The sequence below is a fragment of the Pseudophryne corroboree genome, chromosome 3 (genome assembly GCF_028390025.1).
Source record: "Pseudophryne corroboree isolate aPseCor3 chromosome 3, aPseCor3.hap2, whole genome shotgun sequence".
NCBI classification, from domain to species: domain Eukaryota; kingdom Metazoa; phylum Chordata; class Amphibia; order Anura; family Myobatrachidae; genus Pseudophryne; species Pseudophryne corroboree.
The window spans coordinates 195,824,480-195,844,130 of NC_086446.1; the positions used below are offsets into that span (position 1 = coordinate 195,824,480).

Genomic DNA, 19,651 nt, shown 5'->3' on the forward strand with positions numbered 1-19,651 from the left:
ACATTACTTTCATTAACTTTTGCCTGCTAATTATTATAAGTATCTACCATTGCTTTCTTCCTTAGCTACTGCTGTTGTTTTTACCATGCTATGCCGGAATGCTATACCTCTATGCCTGTATGCTATACCACTACTGTATGCACGGCCTGCCAGCAATAACCTGTGGCTGCCTTGGATGGTTCCCCTGTGGGCAGGATGTGCTACATGTGTACCTATCCATACAAGGTATACTATACTACTACACGTGTGTCAGTACTTCTATATATGCCTTGGGTCCTTGTTTTGCTTATGTCCCAAAGAGTAACCTTCGTAGTGCACCATCATAGCTGCTTCACCTGGTATGCTTGTGGCTGGGATGAAAAATACATTGACCTGATGGTCATGTTGGGATGCCTGTGTTGTGGCACAGCTAGAGGAGGACAAGTTGACAGGGTTTACCAAAGATGTGTTTCCAAATACATTATAGCAGAGTTCATAAAATGCCCAATCTATGCTCACTGAACCACTTTTTCACTTATTACTGTCATTGATTTTTGTGAATTGATTCCAGAGAGCTTTGAGCTTGTTAACAACCTGTTGTTGAGATCTCTGCACCCCTGTGAAGCCAGGATGTTGGATATGTTACAGTAAACCTTAGAATCTTTAACGGTACCAGTCATCTTGCACTGTATCTGTCCCTCTCCCCTTATATTCGGGACCACTTGGTCTGTCTAGGTGGCCATTGTTTTAAAGCTGTGGCTGAAGAAAACTGCTATCTCTGACAAGCACTTGTCCCAGCTGACTGCTATAAAAAAAAAGATTCTACATTTTTAAATGTAAAAAAAACAACACATTATCTAAAGTTAGATCATGTATAATGTGAGCTTATACAGGGGTGTATCTAGGGGTCCAAGCGCTGCTGCCAAAGTAAGGGACTGGCACCAAAATAAATAAAGATTGCAGTGGCTGCTGGTTCCGCTCCAGAGATGGAAGGAGTGTGCATGTAACTAAGGGCTAAAATGCAGGACATATAACACAGTAATCCACAAGTTATGTCTGTGTGACTTTGTTGTAAGAACATCCCCTGTTTAGCCCATTGCTATAAATTGGTTTTGTCTTGTAACTGATTTCCCCTTTAAAAAAAGGTCTGCGTTTTGCCGACGTCCTGCACAGCCACCGAACTTGGGTGGCATTATATCCTGCACAATCCCAGTGCAAACAATTAAGGATTTGAGTATGAAGGGTTTAATTTTTCCCATAGTCCAGCCCTTGACAAATTTAAAAATGTACTTTCAAGGTTATAACATTTTTCTCCAATCTTCATGTGTACATGCCGAAGAACTATCTCCTAGATTAACAGTGTAATACTTGCCATTTGTGGAACATTGGGGGTCATTCCGAGTTGGTTGCTCGCTGCTGTTTTTCACAGCGCAGCGAACAGGTTACTACTGCGCATGCGTATGCACCGCAATGCTCACGCACGTCATACGGGTACAATGCGGATCGTTGCTGGGCGATAGATTTAACGGAAAATCCATTCACACAGTCGATCGCAAGGAGATTGACAGGAAGAGGGTGTTAGTGGGTGTCAACTGACCGTTTTCTGGGAGTGTTTGGAACAACGCAGACATGTCCAAGCATTTGCAGGGCGGGTGTGTGACGTCAGTTCCGGGACCAATAAGACTGAAGTGATCACAAGGGCTGAGTAAGTCCAGAGCTACTCAGAAACTGCAAAAAAAAAAAATTCATCCCGCTCGGCTCCACAAGCGTTCACACACTTGCAAAGCAAAAATACACTCCCTGTGGGTGGCGACTATGCATTTGCACGACTGGAAAAAGTAGCTAGCGAGCGATCAACTTGGAATGAGGGCCATTTTTTAACTGGAACAAGCCTCCTTGATTTTGTAACATATGCTCCATCAAGGTTGCTTGATAATCTCTTCATCCTATGGCTAACAAAATCACTTGGTTGTTTTATTTTTTTTAAGAAATTGGGTATATGCTGTATTCATCCGATTTCCTGTAAAATTCTGAGCATGGCAAATTTAACTGCAGATACATACAGTACATAAAAAAATAGAATTTCACAAATGAATTTTTCAATGTTGCAAGATATATGGAAAACCTTTTAATAATATAAATTCATTATTTAATATATCTTACATAGATCTCTTCTGCCCTCTTTCTCGTAAAAATGGACTAATCATATGGGTTGAGCCTTGAATAATAGTTATTATCCCTTATTTTCAATTATCTTTATAATTCTAGCAATTCTTTAACCTAGTGTTGGATTTTAGTATAGTTAATACTGTGTTATTCCATAGAATTTGGGGAAATATCTCCATTTCCATCCATGCTCTTAGTAGTGGGTACTTAGATGGGGTTCAGATAGGGCGATGACATTAAATAATAATCACAATTCCCATTGTGAGATACATGCCAACAGTATTTGGATGTTGAATTAAACTTAAAAAATGCATCCCTATTCATTATTTACTTGTACTCAAGCTAGAACAAGCTTATTGTTTTTCTTTAATAATGTTCTGTGTTTTCCACCCAACAAGATCCCTGGGCCCACTTTATTACAAGTTCTTGTGGCATTCTAGCTGACAGGGCCATAAAGTGGCTTAATGTCCTACACTGGACAATCATTTTTAACTTTGATAAATATGGTAAGCTACCAGACAACAGATGACTTTAACAATCTAGCAAACTTTAATTCCAAGCATTTAATGATGGAAATCACCAATTAATATTTTGCTTTTTAAAAATGTATGAACACATTATTTAATGCAACATTTATTTTTAAGAGATGCCTGTTGAAATGATACAAAGGAAGATATTTCATCTCATGGTTATTTTAACAGAGGAGGGGCCCCCTGTGCAAACTTAGGGTGGGCCCCCTCCTCTGCACGATGCAGTAGTATCCGGCAATTTCAGTACTGTGCATGCCAGGCAGCCATTTTGGCTGTGATTTACACTGCAGCTGCAGCACCCAACGCAGGACTCCGGAAAGGTAAGTATTAAAATATGGGTGCAGTGTGTGCGGTATGGGGCCCCTTGGGCCCGGGGGAACATGTGCACCGCACACATTGCACTTATTATTAAAACACCAATGCTTCTTCTGCAATAGTAATGATTAGAGATGTGCACCGGACATTTTTCGGGTTTTGTGTTTTGGTTTTGGATTCGGTTCCGTGTCGTGTTTTGGATTCGGATGCATTTTGGCAAAACCTCCCTTTTGAATTTTTGTCGGATACGGGTGCGTTTTGGATTCGGGTGTTTTTTTTCAAAAACCCCTCAAAAACAGCTTAAATCATAGAATTTGGGGGTAATTTTGATACTATAGTATTATTAACCTCAATAACCATAATTTCCACTCATTTCCAGTCTATTCTGAACACCTCACACCTCACAATAATATTTTTAGTCCTAAAATTTGCACCGAGTTCACTGGATGACCAAGCTAAGCGACCCAAGAGGGCAGCACAAACACCAGGTCCATCTAGGTGTGGCACTGCAGTGTCAGACAGGATGGAACTTAAAAAAATAGTCCCCAAACGGCACATGATTCAAAGATAAATAAAGAATAAGAAGTGCAAGATGGAATTGTCCTTCGGCCCTCCCATCCACCCTTATGTTGTATAAACAGGACATGCACACTTTAACAAACCAATCATTTCAGCGACAGGGTCTGCCACACGACTGTGGCTAAAATGACTGTTTAGTTTAGGCCCCCACCAAAAAAGTAGCAATCAATCTCTCCTTGCACAAACTGGCTCTACAGAGGCAATATGTCCACCTCATCCTCATCCCCCGATTCCTCACCCCTTTCACTGTGTACATCCTCCTCCTCACAGAATATTAATTCATCCCCACCTGGAATCCACCATCACAGGTCCCTGTGTACTTTCTGGAGGCAATTGCTGGTAAATGTCTCCACGGAGGAATTTATTATAATTCATTTTGATGAACATCATCTTCTCCACATTTTCTGGAAGTAACCTCCTACGCCGATCGCTGACAAGGTGACCGGCTGCACTAAACACTCTTTCGGAGTACACACTGGAGGGGAGGGGGGGCAACTTAGTTAAAATAAAGCCAGTTTGTGCAAGGGCCTCCAAATTGCCTCTTTTTCCTGCCAGTATATGTACGGACTGTCTGACATGCCTACTTGGATGCTGTCACTCATATAATCCTCCACCATTCTTTCAATGGTGACAGAATCATATGCAGTGACAGTAAACGACATGTCTAATCATTGGCATGTCCTGCAGTCTGGACCAGATGTCAGCACTTGCGCCTGACTGCCCTGCATCACCACCAGCGGGTGGTTTGGGAAATTTAATCCTTTCCCTGGCAGCTCCAGTGGCGGTAGAAAATGAAGGAGGAGCTGCTGGCGGGTCACGTTCCGCTTGACTTGACAATTGTCTCACCAGCAGGTCTTTGAACATCTGCAGACTTGTGTCTGCCGGAAAGAGAGATACACTGTAGGCTTTAAACCTAGGATCGAGCACGGTGGCCAAAATGTAGTGCTCTGATTTCAACAGATTGACCACCCGTGAATCCTGGTTAAGCGAATGAAGGGCTCCATCCACAAGTCCCACATGCCTAGCGGAATTGCTCCATTTTAGCTCCTCCTTCAATCTCTCCAGCTGCTTATGTAAAAGCCTGATGAGGGGAATAACCTGACTTAGGCTGGCAGTGTTTGAACTGACTTCATGTGTGGCAAGTTCAAAGCGTTGGAGAACCTTGCACAACATGGAAATCATTCTCCACTGCACTTGAGTCAGGTGCATTCCCCCGCCTTTGCCGATATCATAGTCAGATGTATAGACATGAATGGCCTTTTGCTGCTCCTCCATCCTCTGAAGCATATAGAGGGTTGAATTCCACCTCGTTACCACCTCTTGCTTCAGATGATGGCAGGGCATGTTCAGGAGTGTTTGCTGGCGCTCCAGTCTACGGCACGCGGTGGCTGAATGCCAAAAGTGGCTCGCAATTCTTCGGGCCACCAACAGCATCTCCTGCACGCCCCTGTCATTTTTAAAAATATTGTCCCTCATTCCGAGTTGTTCACTCGCTAGCCGCTTTTCGCAGCAGTGCACACGCTAAGCCGCCGCCCTCTGGGAGTGAATCTTAGCTTAGCAGAATTGCAAACGAAAGATTCGCAAAATTGCGAATAGAAATTTCTTAGCAGTTTCTGAGTAGCTCGACACTTACTCTGCCACTGCGATCAGTTCAGTCAGTTTCGTTCCTGGTTTGACGTCACAAACACACCCACCGTTCGCCCAGGCACTCCCCCGTTTCTCCAGCCACTCCCGCGTTTTTCCCAGAAACGGCAGCGTTTTTTCACACACTCCCATAAAACGGCCAGTTTCCGCCCAGAAACACCCACTTCCTGTCAATCACACTACGATCACCAGAACGAAGAAAAAACTTCGTAATGCCGTGAGTAAAATACCAAACTTCATAACAAATTTACTTGGCGCAGCCGCAGTGCGAACATTGCGCATGCACAGTTAGCGGAAAATCGCACCGATGTGAAGGAAAATATTGAGCGAACAACTCGGAATGAGGGCCATTATGCACCACCAAATTAATTGAATGTGCAAAACATGGGACGTGCTGGAATTTGCCCACTTGTAATGCACGCACAATATTGGTGGCGTTGTCCGATGTCACAAATCCCCAGGAGAGTCCAATTGGGGTAAGCCAATCTGCGATGATGTTTCTCAGTTTCCGTAAGAGGTTGTCAGCTGTGTGCCTCTTATGGAAAGCGGTGATACAAAGCATAGCCTGCCTAGGAACAAGTTGGTGTTTGCGAGATGCTGCTACTGGTGCAGCTGCTGCTGTTGTTGCTGCGGGAGGCAATACATCTACCCAGTGAACTGTCACAATCTTATAGTCCTTAGTCTGCCCTGCTCCACTTGTCCAAATGTCTGTACAACTGCATTTTTTAGGACACTGGTGACTCTTTTTCTGACATCTGTGTACATTCTCGGTATCGCCTGCCTAGAGAAATGGAACCTAGATGGTATTTGGCACTGGGGACACACTACCTCAAGCAATTCTCTAAGTCCTTGTGAACTAACGGTGGATACCGGACGCACGTCTAACACCAACATAGTTGTCAAGGCCTGAGTTATCTGCTTTGCAACAGAATGACTGCTGTGATATTTCATCTTCCTCGCAAAGGACTGTTGGACATTCAATTGCTTACTGGAAGTAGTACAAGTGGTCTTCCGACTTCCCCTCTGGGATGATGATCGACTCCCAGAAGCAACAACAGCAGTGCCAGCAGTAACAGCAGCAGTAGGCGTTCCACTCAAGGATCCATCGGAGGAATCCCAGTTAGGAGAGGACTCGTCAGACTTGCCAGTGACATGGCCTGCAGGACTATTGGCGTTACTGTCTAAGGAGGAAATTGACATTGAGGGAGTTGGTGGGGTGGTTTGCAGGAGCTTATGTACAAGAGGAAGAAGGGATTTAGTTGTCAGTGGACTGCTTCCGCTGTCACCCAAAGTTTTTGAACTTGTCAATGACTTCTGATGAATGCGCTCCAGGTGACGTATAAGGGAGGATGTTCCTAGGTGGTTAACAACCTTACCCCTACTTATTACAGCTTGACAAAGGCAACACACGGCTTGACACCTGTTGTCCGCATTTCTGTTAAAATAATTCCACACCGAAGAGGTGATTTTTTTTTGTATTTTGACCAGGCATGTCAATGGCCTTATTCATCCCATGGACAACAGGTGTCTCCCCGGGTGCCTGACATAAACAAACCACCTCACCATAAGAATCCTCCTTGTCAATTTTCTCCTCAGCACCAGCAACACCCATATCCTCATCCTGGTGTACTTCAACAGTGACATCTTCAATTTGAATATCAGGAACTGTACTGTGGGTGCTCCTTCCAGCACTTGCAGGGGGCGTGCAAATGGTGGAAGGAGCCACCTCTTCCCGTCCACTGTTGGGAAGGTCAGGCATCGCAACCGACACAATTGGACTCTCCTTGGGGATTTGTGATATAGAAGAACACACAGTTCTTTGCTGTGCTTTTGCCAGCTTAACTCTTTTCATTTTTCTAGCGGGATGATGAGTGCTTCCATCCTCATGTGAAGCTGAACCACTAGTCATGAACATAGGCCAGGGCTTCAGCCGTTCCTTGCCACTCCATGTCGTAAATGGCATATTGGCAACTTTACGCTTCTACTCAGACCACGTAAATTTAGATTTTTGGGTCATTTTACTGAACTTTTGTTTTTTGGATTTTACACGCTCTCTACTATGATATTGGGTATTGGCCTTGGCAGACGACGTTGATGGCATTTCATTGTCTCTGCCATGATTAGTGGCAGCAGCTTCAGCACTAGATGGAAGTGGATCCTGATCTTTCTCTATTTTACCCTCCAAATTTTTGTTCTCCATTTTTTAATGTGTGGAATTGTATGCCAGTAATAGATCTGGAAATAGACGGCAGTAATGTCTGGAATTAGATACCACTAGATAGATAACAGATACCACTGTGACTGGAATGATAATGACCTATGCACAGTGGGGGTCATTCCGACCCGTTCGCTCACTGCGTTTTAATGCAGCAGAGCGAACGAGTCCCTGCTGCGCATGCGCCGGCGTCGGTGGGCCTAAGGCCGTAGCAGGATAGCGATCGCCTCTGCCTGATTGACCGGCAGAGGCGATCGATGGGCGGGAGGGGGCAAAATGGCTGCCTTTGGCCGCCTTTTCGTAGGCACGGTCCGGCCAACGCAGGCGTGTCCGAACCGAACAGGGGGCAGGCCGCAGCAGCTGCGTAACGTCATACGCAGCCGCTGTGGGCCGGGGAGCTTAGAGTAGCTTCCAGCCAGTACGCTAAAGCTGCGCTGGCAGGGAGCTACTCCTGAAGTGCAAAGGCATCATCGCTGTGCGATGCCTTTGCACTTCTGCAGGGGGGGCCGACACTAACATGCAGGGTGGGCTATCCCTGTGCAGGGCATCCCCCAGCATGTCAGGGAACATGATCGTAGCTGTGCTAAATTTAGCACAGCTATGATCAACTTGGAATGACCCCCGTGACAGGACACTACCACAGCACCCGACAGCAGCAAGATGCAGCACAAGACACTGGACTATTAGTAATGTACTGTAGTATACTGAGCACCACAATGCAAGGACAAGACAATGAGCAGTGATACTGAACACATTTGAGGATACTAGTACTGACACAGAGCAGCAAGATGCAGCACTGGACTATTAGTAATGTACTGTAGTATACTGAGCACCACAATGCAGCACAAGACAATGAGCAGTGATACTGAGCACTGATGAGGATACTAGAACTGACATAGAGCAGCAAGATGCAGCACTGTACTATTAGTAATGTAATGTAGTATATAGAGATGAGCGGGTTCGGTTTCTTTGAATCCGAACCCGCACGAACTTCACTTTTTTTTCCACGGGTCCGAGCGACTCGGATCTTCCCGCCTTGCTCGGTTAACCCGAGCGCGCCCGAACGTCATCATGACGCTGTCGGATTCTCGCGAGGCTCGGATTCTATCGCGAGACTCGGATTCTATATAAGGAGCCGCGCGTCGCCGCCATTTTCACTCGTGCATTGAGATTGATAGGGAGAGGACGTGTCTGGCGTCCTCTCCATTAGAATAGAGATAGATAGATTAGATAGAGAGAGATTGTGCAGAGTCGCAGACAGAGTTAGTTTACCACAGTCAGTGACCAGTGCAGTTGCTAGTTAACTTTTATTTAATATAATATATCCGTTCACTTCTCTCTGCTATATCCGTTCTCTGCCTGAAAAAAAAAACGATACACAGCACAGTCAGTCACACAGTGTGACTCAGTCTGTGTGCACTCAGCTCAGCCCAGTGTGCTGCACAGTCATCAATGTATAAATTAAAAGCTTATAATTAATTGTGGGGGAGACTGGGGAGCACTGCAGGTTGTTAGCAGGAGCCAGGAGTACAATTATATTAATTAACAGTGCACACTTTTGCTGCAGGAGTGGTGACCAGTGCCTGACCACCAGTATAGTATTGTTGTATACTACTAATATCTCTTTAAATATCAACCAGTCTATATTAGCAGCAGACACAGTACAGTGCGGTAGTTCACGGCTGTGGCTACCTCTGTGTCGGCACACGGCAGGCAGTCCGTCCGACCAGAATTGTATTATTTATTATTATATACCTACCACCTAACCGTGGTTTTTTTTTCATTCTTTATACCGTCATAGTGTCATCCTAATTGTTACGAGTATACTACTATCTCTTTATCAACCAGTGTACAGTGCGGTAGTTCACGGCTGTGGCTACCTCTGTGTCGGCACACGGCAGGCAGTCCGTCCGACCAGAATTGTATTATTTATTATTATATACCTACCACCTAACCGTGTTTTTTTTTTCATTCTTTATACCGTCATAGTGTCATCCTAATTGTTACGAGTATACTACTATCTCTTTATCAACCAGTGTACAGTGCGGTAGTTCACGGCTGTGGCTACCTCTGTGTCGGCACACGGCAGGCAGTCCGTCCGACCAGAATTGTATTATTTATTATTATATACCTACCACCTAACCGTGGTTTTTTTTTCATTCTTTATACCGTCATAGTGTCATCCTAATTGTTACGAGTATACTACTATCTCTTTATCAACCAGTGTACAGTGCGGTAGTTCACGGCTGTGGCTACCTCTGTGTCGGCACACGGCAGGCAGTCCGTCCGACCAGAATTGTATTATTTATTATTATATACCTACCACCTAACCGTGGTTTTTTTTTCATTCTTTATACCGTCATAGTGTCATCCTAATTGTTACGAGTATACTACTATCTCTTTATCAACCAGTGTACAGTGCGGTAGTTCACGGCTGTGGCTACCTCTGTGTCGGCACACGGCAGGCAGTCCGTCCGACCAGAATTGTATTATTTATTATTATATACCTACCACCTAACCGTGGTTTTTTTTTCATTCTTTATACCGTCATAGTGTCATCCTAATTGTTACGAGTATACTACTATCTCTTTATCAACCAGTGTACAGTGCGGTAGTTCACGGCTGTGGCTACCTCTGTGTCGGCACACGGCAGGCAGTCCGTCCGACCAGAATTGTATTATTTATTATTATATACCTACCACCTAACCGTGGTTTTTTTTTCATTCTTTATACCGTCATAGTGTCATCCTAATTGTTACGAGTATACTACTATCTCTTTATCAACCAGTGTACAGTGCGGTAGTTCACGGCTGTGGCTACCTCTGTGTCGGCAGTCGGCAGGCAGTCCGTCCATCCATAATTGTATTATTATTATAATATATACCACCTAACCGTGGTTTTTTTTTCATTCTTTATACCGTCATAGTGTCATACTAGTTGTTACGAGTATACTACTATCTCTTTATCAACCAGTGTACAGTGCGGTAGTTCACGGCTGTGGCTACCTCTGTGTCGGCAGTCGGCAGGCAGTCCGTCCATCCATAATTGTATTATTATTATAATATATACCACCTAACCGTGGTTTTTTTTGCATTCTTTATACCGTCGTCATAGTGTCATACTAGTTGTTACGAGTATACTACTATCTCTTTATCAACCAGTGTACAGTGCGGTAGTTCACGGCTGTGGCTACCTCTGTGTCGGCAGTCGGCAGGCAGTCCGTCCATCCATAATTGTATTATTATTATAATATATACCACCTAACCGTGGTTTTTTTTTCATTCTTTATACCGTCGTCATAGTGTCATACTAGTTGTTACGAGTATACTACTATCTCTTTATCAACCAGTGTACAGTGCGGTAGTTCACGGCTGTGGCTACCTCTGTGTCGGCAGTCGGCAGGCAGTCCGTCCATCCATAATTGTATTATTATTATAATATATACCACCTAACCGTGGTTTTTTTTTCATTCTTTATACCGTCGTCATAGTGTCATACTAGTTGTTACGAGTATACTACTATCTCTTTATCAACCAGTGTACAGTGCGGTAGTTCACGGCTGTGGCTACCTCTGTGTCGGCAGTCGGCAGGCAGTCCGTCCATCCATAATTGTATTATTATTATAATATATACCACCTAACCGTGGTTTTTTTTTCATTCTTTATACCGTCGTCATAGTGTCATACTAGTTGTTACGAGTATACTACTATCTCTTTATCAACCAGTGTACAGTGCGGTAGTTCACGGCTGTGGCTACCTCTGTGTCGGCAGTCGGCAGGCAGTCCGTCCATCCATAATTGTATTATTATTATAATATATACCACCTAACCGTGGTTTTTTTATACCACCTAACCGTGGCAGTCCGTCCATAATTGTATACTAGTATCCAATCCATCCATCTCCATTGTTTACCTGAGGTGCCTTTTAGTTCTGCCTATAAAATATGGAGAACAAAAAAGTTGAGGTTCCAAAATTAGGGAAAGATCAAGATCCACTTCCACCTCGTGCTGAAGCTGCTGCCACTAGTCATGGCCGAGACGATGAAATGCCAGCAACGTCGTCTGCCAAGGCCGATGCCCAATGTCATAGTACAGAGCATGTCAAATCCAAAACACCAAATATCAGAAAAAAAAGGACTCCAAAACCTAAAATAAAATTGTCGGAGGAGAAGCGTAAACTTGCCAATATGCCATTTACCACACGGAGTGGCAAGGAACGGCTGAGGCCCTGGCCTATGTTCATGGCTAGTGGTTCAGCTTCACATGAGGATGGAAGCACTCAGCCTCTCGCTAGAAAACTGAAAAGACTCAAGCTGGCAAAAGCACCGCAAAGAACTGTGCGTTCTTTGAAATCCCAAATCCACAAGGAGAGTCCAATTGTGTCGTTTGCGATGCCTGACCTTCCCAACACTGGACGTGAAGAGCATGCGCCTTCCACTATTTGCATGCCCCCTGCAAGTGCTGGAAGGAGCACCCGCAGTCCAGTTCCTGATAGTCAGATTGAAGATGTCAGTGTTGAAGTACACCAGGATGAGGAGGATATGGGTGTTGCTGGCGCTGGGGAGGAAATTGACCAGGAGGATTCTGATGGTGAGGTGGTTTGTTTAAGTCAGGCACCCGGGGAGACACCTGTTGTCCGTGGGAGGAATATGGCCGTTGACATGCCAGGTGAAAATACCAAAAAAATCAGCTCTTCGGTGTGGAGGTATTTCACCAGAAATGCGGACAACAGGTGTCAAGCCGTGTGTTCCCTTTGTCAAGCTGTAATAAGTAGGGGTAAGGACGTTAACCACCTCGGAACATCCTCCCTTATACGTCACCTGCAGCGCATTCATAATAAGTCAGTGACAAGTTCAAAAACTTTGGGTGACAGCGGAAGCAGTCCACTGACCAGTAAATCCCTTCCTCTTGTAACCAAGCTCACGCAAACCACCCCACCAACTCCCTCAGTGTCAATTTCCTCCTTCCCCAGGAATGCCAATAGTCCTGCAGGCCATGTCACTGGCAAGTCTGACGAGTCCTTTCCTGCCTGGGATTCCTCCGATGCATCCTTGCGTGTAACGCCTACTGCTGCTGGCGCTGCTGTTGTTGCCGCTGGGAGTCGATGGTCATCCCAGAGGGGAAGTCGTAAGCCCACTTGTACTACTTCCAGTAAGCAATTGACTGTTCAACAGTCCTTTGCGAGGAAGATGAAATATCACAGCAGTCATCCTACTGCAAAGCGGATAACTGAGTCCTTGACAACTATGTTGGTGTTAGACGTGCGTCCGGTATCCGCCGTTAGTTCACAGGGAACTAGACAATTTATTGAGGCAGTGTGCCCCCGTTACCAAATACCATCTAGGTTCCACTTCTCTAGGCAGGCGATACCGAGAATGTACACGGACGTCAGAAAAAGACTCACCAGTGTCCTAAAAAATGCAGTTGTACCCAATGTCCACTTAACCACGGACATGTGGACAAGTGGAGCAGGGCAGGGTCAGGACTATATGACTGTGACAGCCCACTGGGTAGATGTATGGACTCCCGCCGCAAGAACAGCAGCGGCGGCACCAGTAGCAGCATCTCGCAAACGCCAACTCTTTCCTAGGCAGGCTACGCTTTGTATCACCGCTTTCCAGAATACGCACACAGCTGAAAACCTCTTACGGCAACTGAGGAAGATCATCGCGGAATGGCTTACCCCAATTGGACTCTCCTGTGGATTTGTGGCATCGGACAACGCCAGCAATATTGTGTGTGCATTAAATATGGGCAAATTCCAGCACGTCCCATGTTTTGCACATACCTTGAATTTGGTGGTGCAGAATTTTTTAAAAAACGACAGGGGCGTGCAAGAGATGCTGTCGGTGGCCAGAAAAATTGCGGGACACTTTCGGCGTACAGGCACCACGTACAGAAGACTGGAGCACCACCAAAAACTACTGAACCTGCCCTGCCATCATCTGAAGCAAGAAGTGGTAACGAGGTGGAATTCAACCCTCTATATGCTTCAGAGGTTGGAGGAGCAGCAAAAGGCCATTCAAGCCTATACAATTGAGCACGATATAGGAGATGGAATGCACCTGTCTCAAGTGCAGTGGAGAATGATTTCAACGTTGTGCAAGGTTCTGATGCCCTTTGAACTTGCCACACGTGAAGTCAGTTCAGACACTGCCAGCCTGAGTCAGGTCATTCCCCTCATCAGGCTTTTGCAGAAGAAGCTGGAGGCATTGAAGAAGGAGCTAACACGGAGCGATTCCGCTAGGCATGTGGGACTTGTGGATGCAGCCCTTAATTCGCTTAACAAGGATTCACGGGTGGTCAATCTGTTGAAATCAGAGCACTACATTTTGGCCACCGTGCTCGATCCTAGATTTAAAGCCTACCTTGGATCTCTCTTTCCGGCAGACACAGGTCTGCTGGGGTTGAAAGACCTGCTGGTGACAAAATTGTCAAGTCAAGCGGAACGCGACCTGTCAACATCTCCTCCTTCACATTCTCCCGCAACTGGGGGTGCGAGGAAAAGGCTCAGAATTCCGAGCCCACCCGCTGGCGGTGATGCAGGGCAGTCTGGAGCGACTGCTGATGCTGACATCTGGTCCGGACTGAAGGACCTGACAACGATTACGGACATGTCGTCTACTGTCACTGCATATGATTCTCTCAACATTGATAGAATGGTGGAGGATTATATGAGTGACCGCATCCAAGTAGGCACGTCACACAGTCCGTACTTATACTGGCAGGAAAAAGAGGCAATTTGGAGGCCCTTGCACAAACTGGCTTTATTCTACCTAAGTTGCCCTCCCACAAGTGTGTACTCCGAAAGAGTGTTTAGTGCCGCCGCTCACCTTGTCAGCAATCGGCGTACGAGGTTACATCCAGAAAATGTGGAGAAGATGATGTTCATTAAAATGAATTATAATCAATTCCTCCGCGGAGACATTGACCAGCAGCAATTGCCTCCACAAAGTACACAGGGAGCTGAGATGGTGGATTCCAGTGGGGACGAATTGATAATCTGTGAGGAGGGGGATGTACACGGTGATATATCGGAGGGTGAAGATGAGGTGGACATCTTGCCTCTGTAGAGCCAGTTTGTGCAAGGAGAGATTAATTGCTTCTTTTTTGGGGGGGGTCCAAACCAACCCGTCATATCAGTCACAGTCGTGTGGCAGACCCTGTCACTGAAATGATGGGTTGGTTAAAGTGTGCATGTCCTGTTTTGTTTATACAACATAAGGGTGGGTGGGAGGGCCCAAGGATAATTCCATCTTGCACCTCTTTTTTCTTTTCTTTTTCTTTGCATCATGTGCTGATTGGGGAGGGTTTTTTGGAAGGGACATCCTGCGTGACACTGCAGTGCCACTCCTAGATGGGCCCGGTGTTTGTGTCGGCCACTAGGGTCGCTAATCTTACTCACACAGCTACCTCATTGCGCCTCTTTTTTTCTTTGCGTCATGTGCTGTTTGGGGAGGGTTTTTTGGAAGGGACATCCTGCGTGACACTGCAGTGCCACTCCTAGATGTGCCCGGTGTTTGTGTCGGCCACTAGGGTCGCTAATCTTACTCACACAGTCAGCTACCTCATTGCGCCTCTTTTTTTCTTTGCGTCATGTGCTGTTTGGGGAGGGTTTTTTGGAAGGGCCATCCTGCGTGACACTGCAGTGCCACTCCTAGATGGGCCCGGTGTTTGTGTCGGCCACTAGGGTCGCTTATCTTACTCACACAGCGACCTCGGTGCAAATTTTAGGACTAAAAATAATATTGTGAGGTGTGATGTGTTCAGAATAGGCTGAAAATGAGTGTAAATTATGTTTTTTGAGGTTAATAATACTTTGGGATCAAAATTACCCCTAAATTCTATGATTTAAGCTGTTTTTTAGGGTTTTTTTAAAAAAACACCCGAATCCAAAACACACCCGAATCCGACAAAAAAAATTCGGTGAGGTTTTGCCAAAACGCGGTCGAACCCAAAACACGGCCGCGGAACCGAACCCAAAACCAAAACACAAAACCCGAAAAATTTCCGGCGCTCATCTCTAGTAGTATACTGAGCACCACAATGCAACACATGACAATGAGCAGTGATACTGAGCACTGATGAGGATACTAGAACTGACACTGAGCAGCAAGATGCAGCACTGGACTATTAGTAATGTACTGTAGTATACTGAGGAGCACAAGACAATGAGCAGTGATACTGAGCACTTATGAGGATACTAGAACTGACACTGAGCAGCAAGATGCAGCACTGGACTATTGCAATGTAGTATACTGGTCACCACAATGCAGCACAAGACAATGAGCAGTGATACTGAGCACTGATGAGGATACTAGAACTGACACTGAGCAGCAAAATGCAGCACTGGACTATTAGTAATGTACTGTAGTATATTGAGCACCACAATGCAGCACAAGGCAATGAGCAGTGATACTGAGCACTGATGAGGATACTAGAACTGACACTGAGCAGCAAGATGCAGCACTGGACTATTAGTAATGTACTGTAGTATACTGAGCAGCACAAGACAATGAGCAGTGATACTGAGCACTTATGAGGATACTAGAACTGACACGGAGCAGCAAGATGCAGGACTGGATTATGGTACTGTAGTATACTGGTCACCAAAATGCAGCACAAGACAATGAGCAGTGATACTGAGCACTGATGAGGATACTAGTACTGACATAGAGCAGCAAGATGCAGCACTGGACTATTAGTAATGTACTGTAGTATACTGGTCACCACAATGCAGCACAAGACAATGAGCAGTGATACTGAACACTGATGAGGATACTAGAACTGACACAGAGCAGCAAGATGCAGCACTGGACTATTTGTAATGTACTGTAGTATACTGAGCACCACAATGCAGCACAAGAAAATGAGCAGTGATACTGAGCACTGATGAGGATACTAGAACTGACACTGAGCAGCAAGATGCAGCACTGGACTATTAGTAATGTGCTGTAGTATACTGAGGAGCACAAGACAATGAGCAGTGATACTGAGCACTTATGAGGATACTAGAACTGACACTGAGCAGCAAGATGCAGCACTGGACTATTGCAATGTAGTATACTGGTCACCACAATGCAGCACAAGACAATGAGCAGTGATACTGAGCACTGATGAGGATACTAGAACTGACACTGAGCAGCAAAATGCAGCACTGGACTATTAGTAATGTACTGTAGTATACTGAGCACCACAATGCAGCACAAGGCAATGAGCAGTGATACTGAGCACTGATGAGGATACTAGAACTGACACTGAGCAGCAAGATGCAGCACTGGACTATTAGTAATGTACTGTAGTATACTGAGCAGCACAAGACAATGAGCAGTGATACTGAGCACTTATGAGGATACTAGAACTGACACGGAGCAGCAAGATGCAGGACTGGATTATGGTACTGTAGTATACTGGTCACCAAAATGCAGCACAAGATAATGAGCAGTGATACTGAGCACTGATGAGGATACTAGTACTGACATAGAGCAGCAAGATGCAGCACTGGACTATTAGTAATGTACTGTAGTATACTGGTTACAACAATGCAGCACAAGAAAATGAGCAGTGATACTGAGCACTGATGAGGATACTAGAACTGACACAGAGCAGCAAGATGCAGCACTGGACTATTAGTAATGTACTGTAGTATACTGAGCACCACAATGCAGCACAAGACAATGAGCAGTGATACTGAGCACTGATGAGGATACTAGAACTGACACTGAGCAGCAAGATGCAGCACTGGACTATTAGTAATGTACTGTAGTATACTGAGCAGCACAAGACAATGAGCAGTGATACTGAGCACTTATGAGGATACTAGAACTGACACGGAGCAGCAAGATGCAGGACTGGATTATGGTACTGTAGTATACTGGTCACCAAAATGCAGCACAAGACAATGAGCAGTGATACTGAGCACTGATGAGGATACTAGTACTGACATAGAGCAGCAAGATGCAGCACTGGACTATTAGTAATGTACTGTAGTATACTGGTCACCACAATGCAGCACAAGACAATGAGCAGTGATACTGAGCACTGATGAGGATACTAGAACTGACACAGAGCAGCAAGATGCAGCACTGGACTATTAATAATGTACTGTAGTATACTGAGCACCACAATGCAGCACAAGAAAATGAGCAGTGATACTGAGCACTGATGAGGATACTAGAACTGACACAGAGCAGCAAGATGCAGCACTGAACTATTAGTAATGTACTGTAGTATTCTGAGCACCACAATGCAGCACAAGGCAATGAGCAGTGATACTGAGCACTGATGAGGATACTAGAACTGACACTGAGCAGCAAGATGCAGCACTGGACTATTAGTAGTGTACTGTAGTATACAGAGCAGCACAAGACAATGAGCAGTGATACTGAGCACTGATGAGGATACTAGTACTGACATAGAGCAGCAAGATGCAGCACTGGACTATTAGTAATGTACTGTAGTATACTGGTCACCACAATGCAGCACAAGACAATGAGCAGTGATACTGAGCACTGATGAGGATACTAGAACTGACACAGAGCAGCAAGATGCAGCACTGGACTATTAATAATGTACTGTAGTATACTGAGCACCACAATGCAGCACAAGAAAATGAGCAGTGATACTGAGCACTGATGAGGATACTAGAACTGACACAGAGCAGCAAGATGCAGCACTGAACTATTAGTAATGTACTGTAGTATTCTGAGCACCACAATGCAGCACAAGGCAATGAGCAGTGATACTGAGCACTGATGAGGATACTAGAACTGACACTGAGCAGCAAGATGCAGCACTGGACTATTAGTAGTGTACTGTAGTATACAGAGCAGCACAAGACAATGAGCAGTGATACTGAGCACTTATGAGGATACTAGAACTGACACGGAGCAGCAAGATGCAGGACTGGATTATGGTACTGTAGTATACTGGTCACCAAAATGCAGCACAAGATAATGAGCAGTGATACTGAGCACTGATGAGGATACTAGTACTGACATAGAGCAGCAAGATGCAGCACTGGACTATTAGTAATGTACTGTAGTATACTGGTTACAACAATGCAGCACAAGACAATGAGCAGTGATACTGAGCACTGATGAGGATACTAGAACTGACACAGAGCAGCAAGATGCAGCACTGGACTATTAGTAATGTACTGTAGTATACTGAGCACCACAATGCAGCACAAGACAATGAGCAGTGATACTGAGCACTGATGAGGATACTAGAACTGACACTGAGCAGCTAGATGCAGCACTGGACTATTAGTAATGTACTGTAGTATACTGAGCAGCACAAGACAATGAGCAGTGATACTGAGCACTTATGAGGATACTAGAACTGACACGGAGCAGCAAGATGCAGGACTGGAGTATGGTACTGTAGTATACTGGTCACCAAAATGCAGCACAAGACAATGAGCAGTGATACTGAGCACTGATGAGGATACTAGTACTGACATAGAGCAGCAAGATGCAGCACTGGACTATTAGTAATGTACTGTAGTATACTGGTCACCACAATGCAGCACAAGACAATGAGCAGTGATACTGAGCACTGATGAGGATACTAGAACTGACACAGAGCAGCAAGATGCAGCACTGGACTATTAATAATGTACTGTAGTATACTGAGCACCACAATGCAGCACAAGAAAATGAGCAGTGATACTGAGCACTGATGAGGATACTAGAACTGACACTGAGCAGCAAGATGCAGCACTGGACTATTAGTAATGTACTGTAGTATACTGAGCAGCACAAGACAATGAGCAGTGATACTGAGCACTTATGAGGATACTAGAACTGACACGGAGCAGCAAGATGCAGGACTGGATTATGGTACTGTAGTATACTGGTCACCAAAATGCAGCACAAGACAATGAGCAGTGATACGGAGCACTGATGAGAATACTAGAACTGACACGGACCAGCAAGATGCAGCACTGGACTATTAGTAATGTACTGCAGTATACTGGTCACCACAATGCAGCACAAGACAATGAGCAGTGATACTGAGCACTGATGAGGATACTAGAACTGACACAGAGCAGCAAGATGCAGCACTGGACTATTAGTAATGTACTGTAGTATACTGGTCACCACAATGCAGCACAAAACAATGAGCAGTGATACTGAGCACTGATGAGGATACTAGAACTGACACTGAGCAGCAAAATGCAGCACTGGACTATTAGTAATGTACTGTAGTATACTGAGCAC

At 45.2% G+C, this 19,651-nt stretch overlaps 1 protein-coding gene across 1 annotated transcript in view; it reads left to right on the top strand.

Moving 5' to 3' along the window:
- The window catches only part of LOC135057231 (pulmonary surfactant-associated protein A-like), a 47,004-nt gene that overhangs the window by 12,295 nt on the left and 15,058 nt on the right, over window positions 1–19,651 (top strand). The gene's annotated exons all lie outside the window — the stretch shown is intronic.